Raw genomic sequence first — 11,988 nt, 5'->3', positions numbered from 1 at the left:
AAATCATAGTTTCGATCGATGAAATCAATAAATTATCATCGATTAAATAGTTTACATAATATACAATATAATAATAATATTACAGTATTATATTGTTAGTACCTATACATTTTTATACATTTTTCAATCGATCTGGTATATTTTTTTTCTAAGATTTATAGTACACGTTTTACCGTCCATTACACTACGTATGTACACGATATAATTTTCTAAAACCAGTCGACGAACACTTATCGCGAACTAAGCAGGATTCGTACTTAAGTATAGAAAATGTTTGTTTAGTCGACGCGAAAAAGCGAAAGAGCGAATATTACAAGTAATATATTGTGTACTTTAATCTTGTTTAATATCGTGTGTAGTCGTGTAGTGTGTACCTACAATATTATGGTATTTTCCATATGGAATTGAAATGTAATGGCGTTGAAGTGCTCTCTTTTAAGAAAATAAATACATTCCAGGACACTTCAATGTTCTATCTACTTGCTGCTAAATAGTGATGATTCATCATTCTGACAGTAGAAATGCACTACACGCAATGGTCGTTATATTGACCGCCAATCGTGTACGCACCTATAAAGTACCTAATGATTTATATCATTATTTATGCAATTTTTTTTTTTTCACGTATTGGCAATACACAATTATTTTGTTCGCTCGTTTTTAATGCTATGTGTCCAACCCAATTTTTAATGTTTAAATATATTTTCCTCAAATATGTAAATGTAAATTTAAAGTCAAAAACCTATTTTATCAAGATAAAACTCCAAGTAAAACATAAAATATCCAATATACCTATAATTCAAGAACAATATTTGTTTTTAGAATAGCTAATATGTTATTACTTATTTTATATTATGGAATATTAATTTCGTAAACAGAATTTCAATTAGCATATGTTATAAACGGTTAAGTAAAGAAAAAAAAATCTTGTAACGACATATTGATTAGTATTAATGATATATGTATAATATACTATAAAAGCAGTAGAAATACTATTTCAAATGTTACGTATTTATGAAGATCGTGATTTTGTATTTAACTTTCTCGTTGTTTTTAATATTATACACATATTTTTTACATTCTTTTGCAAATTAGTTTTATTTTGTTTCTTTTTAATCTTTTTTTATTCTATTACAAATAATACTATATAGTCTACAAGGTAAGAAGTTAAATTAATTTGTACTGAGAAATATCAATCAATTTCGACAAAATTGTTTTATCTTTGAAAAAAAATATATGGAAAGGTTATTTTTAAATTCTGTGGCCAGTATTATTTATTATTAAAATACGTGCCTCAACATACTAATTACGTGGATATAATAAACACAGCTCAGCTTAAGTTTTTTTTTTTAAATTGATTAATATGCATCATTGCATCATGTTTCGTTTTAAATCTTGAACCGAGAAAAAAGTCTAAGTTACGTTTTCATAATTTTAAACAAGAAAATATATAATGTATACATTTATATTCACAGATCTGTTCAAATTGTTTTCAATTTATTATCATAATCCCAACGAGGTAAAAATATTGACAGGTAAACTGATCGTATAAGATGCTTTAACATTTTCAACGATTCTGCTCATTGGACTGTAAGTAATCACTGAATCATATACCAACTTGGTTGAATATTATATTAACATCATAATAATATGTAATAGGACCTTATTTGTTGCAAGTTAAGAACAGTACAATACTAATACTTTTTTAGGCTTAAAATACATTTTATTGTGTTTAAGTATCCAAAACTTGATCATAACTATAGATTTTATCAATTTTTAGCATTTTGATGATTTCTGACTTAAGTTCTGTATTTCAAGTTAAGTTAGATTAAATTATAGTTTATTTTTATCGTGTCAATACATTTTTTCAATGACACAATGTTAGTCCACGTACAACAGTAGATCATTAATTTATCTAATACATTTATCAGTGTAGTTTATAGGTATTATGTTTTCGTATTATTAAAGCTAACACGTATAATACACAGTGGCATGTTTTTGCTGCAACTTCTGATTACTGTTCAAGTTGTCCACATGTCATGTTGAAGCAAATTGTGTTTATTTAATTTGTATATTTCTGCATATTTTGAATAAAATTCATATTATTGCATATTATATCTATAAACACGGCAAATACAAGTCTAATGGTATATTTTAGCAGAGGTGATTGGCATTAGACAATAATAGAATTTATCAAAAAATATCCTCAATATTTTATTTACTTTATATCAGGGATACTGATTTCATTAATAGCTTATGATAATAAACTGTCATATAGTCATACAACTGCATCAGTAGATTAAATTTAATTAAAAAATATAAATAGTTTTACAATTAAAAATTTCTCTAACAGTAAACCTACTGTAAAATGTTTTAACATATTAATATAGTGCATTGCATGATGTTTGTGAATCAAGTTAATTTGACTTTTGTAATTTAAAAAGCCAAACATACAAAGTATCATACTTTAAGTATCAGTGAAAAATAAGACTTTATGTTTTTAATTTTCTAATACTGTTTTTAAGAACTATGGAAATAAATTATTTTTTAATATTATTTTTACAATTTTTTTATTTAAAGCCTTGACGTCTAAGGCTTTTACTAGTTTTGGTATTTGTAAACAAGCAGTTGTATTAAAGTGTTATTTTGTTGAGGGGAATTTTAGTTACATATATTTACATAGTTTTAATAAACCAAATAAATATTATTTTACAAATGTATAAACAAATCCTAATCCTATTTATTATAATATTATGTTTGTGTTTTCTCGCATAGATATAAACACGAAACAAAATAAATTAATAAAAAATGTTGTATAATTTTAATTTAAACGATATTTTATGTGACGAAAATTTCTTGTGTGGGTAAACTTATTTGGTTTTATTTGGTCTTTGTGCCTTATCAAGTATCAAGCTAAATCTATTAACCAGTTTAGCAGGTTTTTGAAATAAATTTAAGGATTTTAGACAAACCTAAAATACTTGTGGATAATGTCAATATTATACTACCAAAAATGAACAGTGAACCAGCTAAGACGAAAAAAAAAAATGTATGAATATCATAGGCCGATTAAAAACTAACTTCTACGGATATTTACATATAATTTGGCTATCAATTTTACAATTAGAGAATGTTACATTTTTCATTTGCTATTATGATACAACACTAATACTTCCGATACCACGATTATTTTTCACAGTTAATAATATTATACACATTGCCGAGCAATGTTACTGCTTTTTAAAACTAGAAAAAACTCATATTTCACTAAAAAAATTGTTCTAGTAATTTTTTTAGTACCGATAGTGATTTGTCTTGGTTATCGAAATTCAAAGCATGTACTATAGCGAGAGGTATATTCAGTAATATACAAATACAATTAAACACTAACCACTTATTGGTATACTTTACTTGTATAAGCTATACAGATAAAATCTACAGATTACCTATATATAATAAAAATACACAATATTCCTATACAAGTCAACCTGGTGAGCATACTATTACAACTAAATTTATTTTCATATATTAAGCAAAGCTCATGAGAGCAAATACAATTAAATCAAATGATAGGAAATTGTAAAAAAATATATATTTATATTACACATGTATGTGTCAGTGAAAACATTTCAGAAAGGCAAAAGTGAGTTGTGGATTTACTTAGGATGAGCCAACCTCGAAGTAAGGGATATCGCGTGGTACTTACACCGATATAGATAGTATCGGATTAATATAGATCAATGGTTGATAGACTGGAGGTGTGGTTATGTGTGTAATCAAAAATAAACATCTCTGAGAGAAAAGGATTATAGGCATGAATATTGTGATGGGGGGATGGCCAAAAAATAAGAATAGATGGTTTGTTATAGAGGTCGGAGAACATCGCACTCAAAGTCTTCGTCACGATGAGTGCAGTAATGATCATTAAAAAGTACATGAGATCGCGGAGGAGGCGTTTGTGGCGCATCCAAGGTAAACTATATTAATTCTTATTGATACTGTCATTTTTAATGCAAAATAATATAGTTTGACCTAAAATAAAAACAACACTAAAATGTCTGCATTATGGCTATACTAATATCCTTCAGTCCATAAAAGTGTCTAACGCCTTGATTCTATAGCGTCACTAATTTAATTCTAGCATCGCATTAAAATAATAGTATTAATGTAGGTAGGTACTTATAGGTAGCGTTTTTATTCAATAGTCTTAATAATAACGCCGGTCATTTATTTGCGGATTGGTCTAGGTATATCACTTATACCCTAAATATTGTTCATTATTTTTCTAGAACAAACAGTAAATCCATTTCCAATGGACTTTGTTATGAATTATCTATGTAGCGAAAAAAAATGTCCAAAAAAAATTTTCACTAAAAATCATTATTATTCTCACCTCAGTCCTAGTTTATGTTTTTGGTCAACGAATTGGTTTAATACTAACTAATTACCTGTATATATATACGACTTAAATCAATTTACAATATTATGTTGTTTGTTTCTACAATGGGTATAAATCTTAAGATATGGATTTTATGAATTTTTCTCATATAGACCGTTCAGAAAAAAACTAATAATAATAATAATAATATTGTATTATACGCTATATGACTTGTGCCAGCAATAACGCGAATGAAAATCTAACTAAAAAAATCAACGTAACTGACTCGTATCGACAATTCGAATACAACATTGTTACGATAGCAGTTGAGTCAAGTCATTTCCACGACCGAATATCTGATGGTAGTGTGGGCGCGAACATAATATGATATTATTTTGCCATATTGGAAAATGCTCGAACCCTATATATATATTTATGGTACAGAATTCGGAGAATTCTGAGAAGTTTCCCCTTGAAATACCAGCTAAATACCAACCAAATAATGGAATAATAATGGATACCTATACCATTTAACAGATTTTGATACATACTATATGGTATTAAGCCAATTGCTTACTTTTCACCCAAGGGGCCGAAGAAGATATTCTACCGCCCTTTTGTGAACATGAACACCCTAGGACTACAGTTTATTATAATCCCAAACAAACCATTCGATCGCGATAGGTTTTCTCTTCTACGTCGGTTTCCAATTATAATACATCATTACCGAGAAGTACTCTGGCCAACCATCCAAAGTATTGTACTGTTTATTTTTTTTAATGAATCGGTTAAAATCATCCCACGTTATGGAAAATTGTGGAATGTTCAGTGAATTTCGATTTTCCGTATGATTAATATATCATCGCAAGTGGCACCGACGTTGTACATTTTATGACTATTATGCTAATAGCACCCAAACACAAACCTATACCTACAATTTAACATAATATATAATATAAAATATAAGAATACATATAGGTATTGATAATTTACACGACAGCGTGATAAACCAAATACGCGATAATGAAAAATTAAACGGAAACGACCGCCCATTATCATTATTATTTTTTTTATTCGCACACTTTAATGTTCCATTTCGTTTCTCACTCTCTCTCTCAGTCATCGCCGCCGTTTCCATCACCGGTGGCTGCTGTGGCCCATCGCGGTTCGGGTCCTCAGTAGTAACTCGCCGGCTCGGGTGAAATGTGTTCAACTGTTGTTGGTCGGCTCCACGAAACTGCTGCTGGATAACGCGATATACAGACGTACAACACGTGATCAGGTATATATAGTTGTTTTGCAAACATGTTATCACTTGATTATTGTTTTTAAATATTCGTCTTGTTAATCTTACATTTTTTAAATCGTGTGGTTCGATTATTTTTTTTTTGTGTTTGGTCGTTAATCTTCTATAATAATAATATTACAGGGACGATATTTTAACACTTCTCTCAAATTTATTATATTATGTTAGACGTCTGCATGGAGTATTTGTTTTCTCAAAAGCTGTAAGTGATCTGCATTACTTAGTGATGAATCGATAAAAATCAACAACCCCTCCCGATAACACCATTTGAGTCGGTTAAAGTATTTGAAAATTTAACTTCGAATGTTATGATATTTAAAAACCATCTGCGGTATAGCTTCATCCTAATTAGTAATTACTAATTACAAATATACAGTTATGTATGTTGTATAGGAACAGTAAACGGTAGGCACCTACTTTTTTTTTGGTTGTATGTGCGTAGAAATCGAAAGCGAACTAGACAGATAACATTAAATCATTTATAGAACTTGATAATTACTTTAAAATTAGGCAGGTAGTGAGAGTTTAAGTTAGATAATGGATACGATAAAAGAAGAACATTACATTTCATCATGTTATTTATACTCAATAAAGTTTTTAAATTAATCTTAATTCAAATATACGTATTTAGTTGTACAAGAGTAAAATTATTATAAAAACAAATTAAATATCTCTAGAGTTCTTACTTATTAATCAATTTTATACTGTTTATCGTCCATTAACGAAATATTATTTAACTACTAAATATTTTAGATTTCATTCATATACTTTATTGTTTTAATATTAAACAAATAAAATGTACTAAAAAACAAAAAAAATTTTAATTTAACGTAGTCATGATGAAACTATGCCTCAAACTCACAACCAATAATATTGCAATAGACTCGTGTACATTTGTATTTTATCTTAATTATTTACTTGTATGTCATATCAAAATAACTACTAATTACATATACAATTACTATTTTATCATCAACGGTTACAACACGAAAGGAGTATGTGTTTAATATTAAATTCGCTAGAGACTAAATATATAGGGTATTATAGGTCCGATGATGTTCTCCAAGATTAGTTCAAACACCAATGTTACAATGCTAATAAGCTGGGACTAATTATAATTAAGGGCCGATAAATAAAAAAAAAAAAATAAAAAACGAATAACCGAAATGTCAAGTTCGAGCTGAACACAGGATGGAATAATAATTTTTGGTACCTAGCCTATACATTGTAAAGTTTCGAATACAGTTAAACCGTTACGTTGGATAATTTTATTCAAATTATATATAGATGAAAATGTAGTGAATACAGATATTTTTTGTTTTCCACGACAATGGTACATTTTTAGGAATCATGCGTTGGTGACACGTTTAAACGGTAGGCAAACAATCAATTAGCCGGCGGTTCGCCCATATGGTATGCTATTTTATTGTGTTTCGATTTATGGTTCCTCTAATTATTTTTTAAACAATAACATAACAGACAAGTAGGTACCTACTATTTATTATGTTAATTTCGATCACTACACACAAAGGGTTCACGTGTGTTCAATACTATTCCGATCGATTATGGTCTATGGAACATGATAAAGATCGAGGTTTTTGGCATATTTTCCGGTAACGTAAAATAATGATAATAATATGCATAATTAATTATATTGTGCCGCATTCCGACGGAAATGATTTAACCCTATTCATTCATTTACTTCATTAATTAACACATTTTACTAGTATAATTGAAATTACCTGCCTACTAATGTTAGTAGTTTTCTTATGTTGCCTACTTTAATATTTTTTATTTAGATAACTACTTATTAATCTTTAATGACTTAACAGTAATTTTCAATACATATTCTTGTAATCAAGAATATTATATGAAATACTAACTGATCTGGTTTACTTCGTTGCAAGTTAAAAATATCAACTCTGTATGCTGATTCAAAATTTGTGTTAAATTCGTCATTTAATACCTGCCGTAGTGACGTTCAAAACTTCCGTGACAAATTCCCCTGGTTTTGCCCCCATCTTAATTTCCATTAAAGATTTTTAACATAGTCATATAAAATGCAGGCTTAAACTTTTAAATAACTATTTTTTCCTCGCATTTTTAGCTTTGTACAGGTGAAACAATTTTTAAAATCGGTATCCAATAACCAATTGTGAATTTCTTATTGATCTGTATTACATTTTTTAACCAATAGCAACTCTATAATAAACAAAAATATTTTATTATTTACATTATTTCTATAAGAAATTTCAAATTTGAAAGAGAAAAATTTAGAACCATTTATCGGGGTACAATATAGCCTATATAGATCCTTGAGATAATGTGGTTTTACGATGTTAAAAAAATGTTTGAAATCGGTTAAGTAGTTTCAGAAATTACCCTGAACAAATGGAACCAACAATTTTTTTTCTTTATGTATTATTAGTATAGATTGAACAATAAATGTATAGTTTTAAACGTCTTAGTAATGGACCAATAGCAACTCTAAAGTATTTATAAAAAATAAAAAAAATAATTAATAAATAATTAAATAATTAAATAAATAATAAATAAATAATTTATAAATTGTATAACTTTATATAATATTATACAATTAATGGAAATTCTTAAAATATGGATGTAGCTTTAATAATATAGGTAGGTAAACACTTAATATATAGAAATTATTCAATTATATTTTAATATTAAAATAAATATATTTAGTTTTCAATATAGTTACAAAATGAATTAATAAATGTTCAAATAGTATTCGACAATTATTATGATTTATATTCTATTTTTTCCATGTGTTTGGATTTCTCTCCGGTGGGAATATAATAAGTACAAAGTTTGTTTTTATTCAATCTTCTATATTTTGTTTGAATAATATTATGTAATATTATTCTGCATAATATATAAACACTTTTTTCCACAGTTTTTTGCTTATAATTTTTTCTGCTTATTTCATAGGTTTTTTTTTTTGGTAGTTGTACCTAATTGCATTGCATGCTTCGAATACTCTAAGTGTAACATGTGCCGAATCTTAATGATAACCATATGGAATAAAAATAGTTCGTACACTTTACAAATATGAAATAAAACTGTTCATGGCATAGTGTAATTTAATGTAATTTCCACGAAATGGATTAATAGTGTTTCGTTGAACAATATATCAAAATTGCACAGAGTTTATGCAAAATAATAATATACTCGACGTGGTATACGATAATAATATTTTAGTATTTTATTATTTTCAACAGTACCTATTTGGGTTTACATTTAATCGACACTATAATCGATAAAAATGAAGATACGTCAAAACACGCTGAACATTGAAACTTTGTGGTCATCACCGGAGAAATTGCCGAATCGTTTTGTTTTAAATATATTTTTGGAAATCATCGATTATTTAAAAAAAAAAACACTTTCTATACTGCTTTCTGTGTTTTTTTCTTATAATCTTATAAAATGTGCATTCTGTTTTTGTTATTTGTTGCTGAAATTCTTCTTCATTTTCATTCAACTTGTAGAAAAAAAAGTATCATAAAATCAAAAATGCAGTCGGGATTTATATTCCGGACGATCGGGTCGTTAACTTATCCGGTGGATCTGCTTCATAAATCATCATTAATTCGCCGGTGTACGACATAAAATTATTTTAATTCAATTTGCATACATTTTTCGGGCTAGTTGTTTAAACGTGTTTGGCTCAACTCGTTGGCACGACCAACGGTCGACGATTTCAGTGTCGTGTTGAACCTGCAGTAGACAACATGCAAATCCACGTACTTATCATAAGTTGGCATCGGGTTTTCTCTGGTGGGTGTTGTCAGCGTAACTTTATACCCATGGAAGGTCAACGATCTCCGTCCTCGACCTCGTGCGCATAGACTTAGTACAATACTGCAGTGTGTACTAAATCACTGGTTTAACCGCTTTTATTTATTTATTTATGTTATGCGTTACAAGACACAGCTGATAAGCACAAACATCGATTAGGTCCCGGGTCGGTCGTTTAAATCTCTGGAGACTCAGTGGGTAGGGCACAGCCATGAAGTCAAAAAATATTATGAACACCAGGCGTCAACGGTCGCACCATTATAATTCGCGACGTGGTGGTGGGCGAGTGTGTGACGGACTACCGATGGTTACCAGAGCGGTGGTAACGGTCACCCGAGGACAACCGAGCTTAACAATAATTTGAAGTATACCCGTGCGAGATTTCGGGTGAACGACTCGGAGGGAATCGAGTTCAAAAAATGTATTACAATAAAATATTATTAATTTATTCATACGTTTCTGTATACTATGCGCTAGTGTTTTATCCGTTTGAACACAACACAAGTTCCTCGTGACGCAATGTGTACTGTATAATAATATACCTGGCTAAGTTCGGGGGCCGCGGGTTACGACTCGGTGAGGTTAGGTTATAGGCGAGTTTACTCAACAACAGTTTACGTGCTATTGGAGCAACATTATCATATTATATATTACAATATTATACCGACTGTAAACGCAATGTCTGCATATTGTCTATTTATTATTCATTCATAACTGTAATTTCATTGAAAACAATAATACACGAAATCGCAATAAATGTCATCGCCTTCGGGAATAGTAGTTCGATAATATTACGTCAATAAATAACATAATATATTATGTATTTTTCCACTACACTGTACAATGATAATTATATGATATTAAATATTATTGAACTAAATTTATTTTAATAAAAATAATCACTGTAATGTCTTATATAGACCATCTACATCGTCGCGTAAACTATGCACTGGAGTAAAAAAAGTAGTTGGAAGTAGTATCAAAATACTTTCTTTATTTCTTTAAGTTCCTTACATATTAAAATCAAATAATTTTGTAACATTTTTTTTGCAAAATGACATTACTTGTCAATCCAATCGAGTTAAACGAAATGATTTGTGTGATACAATTTTAGTTTGGTAAACTCTGATTTTTTCAAAATTGTATTAATATATACAATTTTATATCAAAACCATCTATTTAATTTCAAATTATATTATGACACGCAATCGTCCATTTTATAATACAATTGGAAATCTCTTTATATAGAGGTAAACACTAAACTGAAATTCCTAAATGCTCATTCTAACCAACAAAATAATTGTATTTGTATGTGCTTGTATTTACCAGTGTTTCAAATACAGAAAATAGATGGGTCATTTATAGATATGTAACTATATTATTTGGTAAAACATAATATTTAAAGCTCGCAGTACAATTAATGTCTATCTAATAAATGCAAAATGATTTCATTCAAAATTGATTTTAAGGTAAAAAAAATCGTTGAATAGGTTTAATTTCATATACGTCTTAATATAAATGTCATTATATCTAGCCTGCGTGTCAGTTATTAACTACATCCTTACACAGAAACAATTTTTATAAAAATTAAAATAACTAATTTCAATAATTTGTATTCTTATTATTTGCTATGAAATGTGTGCAATTAGGATTGAAAATATGTTTTTCAATGACGATTTTAAATAAATTCGTATACTATTTGGGATGTTCAAGCAAAAAAACGCGTTCTTACATGCATATATTTGAACTTACATTTGCTATTACACAATTTTTTCAAGTCTCAGCACACGGAAGTAATTAAATGGCGCAAGTATAAGTGGTTATTATACTTAATATTAATACATCGTATTAAATATTCGATTGTGGATTTAGTAAATTAGCGTAGGTAATTTTTTGGTGGTAGCACGATACCGGCAAATTCTTTTGTGTTCTACAGGATCGTAACACAATGGCTAGAGTATCCAAAGTAATTAAATGTTCACGGTTCATGGACTGAAACTTAAAAATGTCTGATCCGTCGTGCGTAGGTAGTCATTATTGCAGCTTTTTATACCGATTTGTGACTGGGCTGTAATATTTTTTTCCGATTTATTGTGTGACCATACAGTGTACAAATTGGTTTTTACGTGTGTTCCACCATTGTTTTATTCAAAGTATCAAATTATAATGATTTAACATTCTTCGTCTTAATGACGAGTAGGTAGAAGGAAGTGGGAACTTTGACATTTGCGTGACATATTATTTATCAAGATATTATAATGTTAAATTCTTTACGTTTTCATAATAAAGATTACTTGAAGTTTTAACGACACAAACGCAAACAATTTATCATGCGGTACTTATATATACATATTATACAGCGTACGAAACGTCTGAAAAAGAAAATCACATTTAATGATCGAACGCAATAATTTTATAATGCGGTTTGGTACCAGTTTCGTGTTTCGCGGGTGGGCGTCTACGCTGAAAGTTAGGTTTTTCA

General features: G+C 28.8%; 1 protein-coding gene across 2 annotated transcripts in view; it reads left to right on the top strand.

Annotated features, from left to right (window-relative positions):
* Positions 1–5,528: 5,528 nt before the first annotated feature.
* Positions 5,529–11,988, top strand: part of LOC111031528 (glucose dehydrogenase [FAD, quinone]) — a 39,445-nt gene continuing 32,985 nt past the window's right edge. For both annotated transcript variants that reach the window (XM_022311517.1, XM_022311513.1), the window contains exon 1: positions 5,529–5,660. The gene's annotated coding sequence lies outside the window, so the exon portion shown is untranslated. The remainder of the gene's footprint in view (positions 5,661–11,988) is intronic.

This window comes from Myzus persicae, unplaced genomic scaffold (assembly GCF_001856785.1).
Source record: "Myzus persicae strain clone G006 unplaced genomic scaffold, MPER_G0061.0, whole genome shotgun sequence".
Lineage (NCBI taxonomy): Eukaryota > Metazoa > Arthropoda > Insecta > Hemiptera > Aphididae > Myzus > Myzus persicae.
The sequence above is the reverse complement of the archived record's forward strand: the minus strand, read 5'-3'. Positions and strand labels throughout refer to the sequence as shown.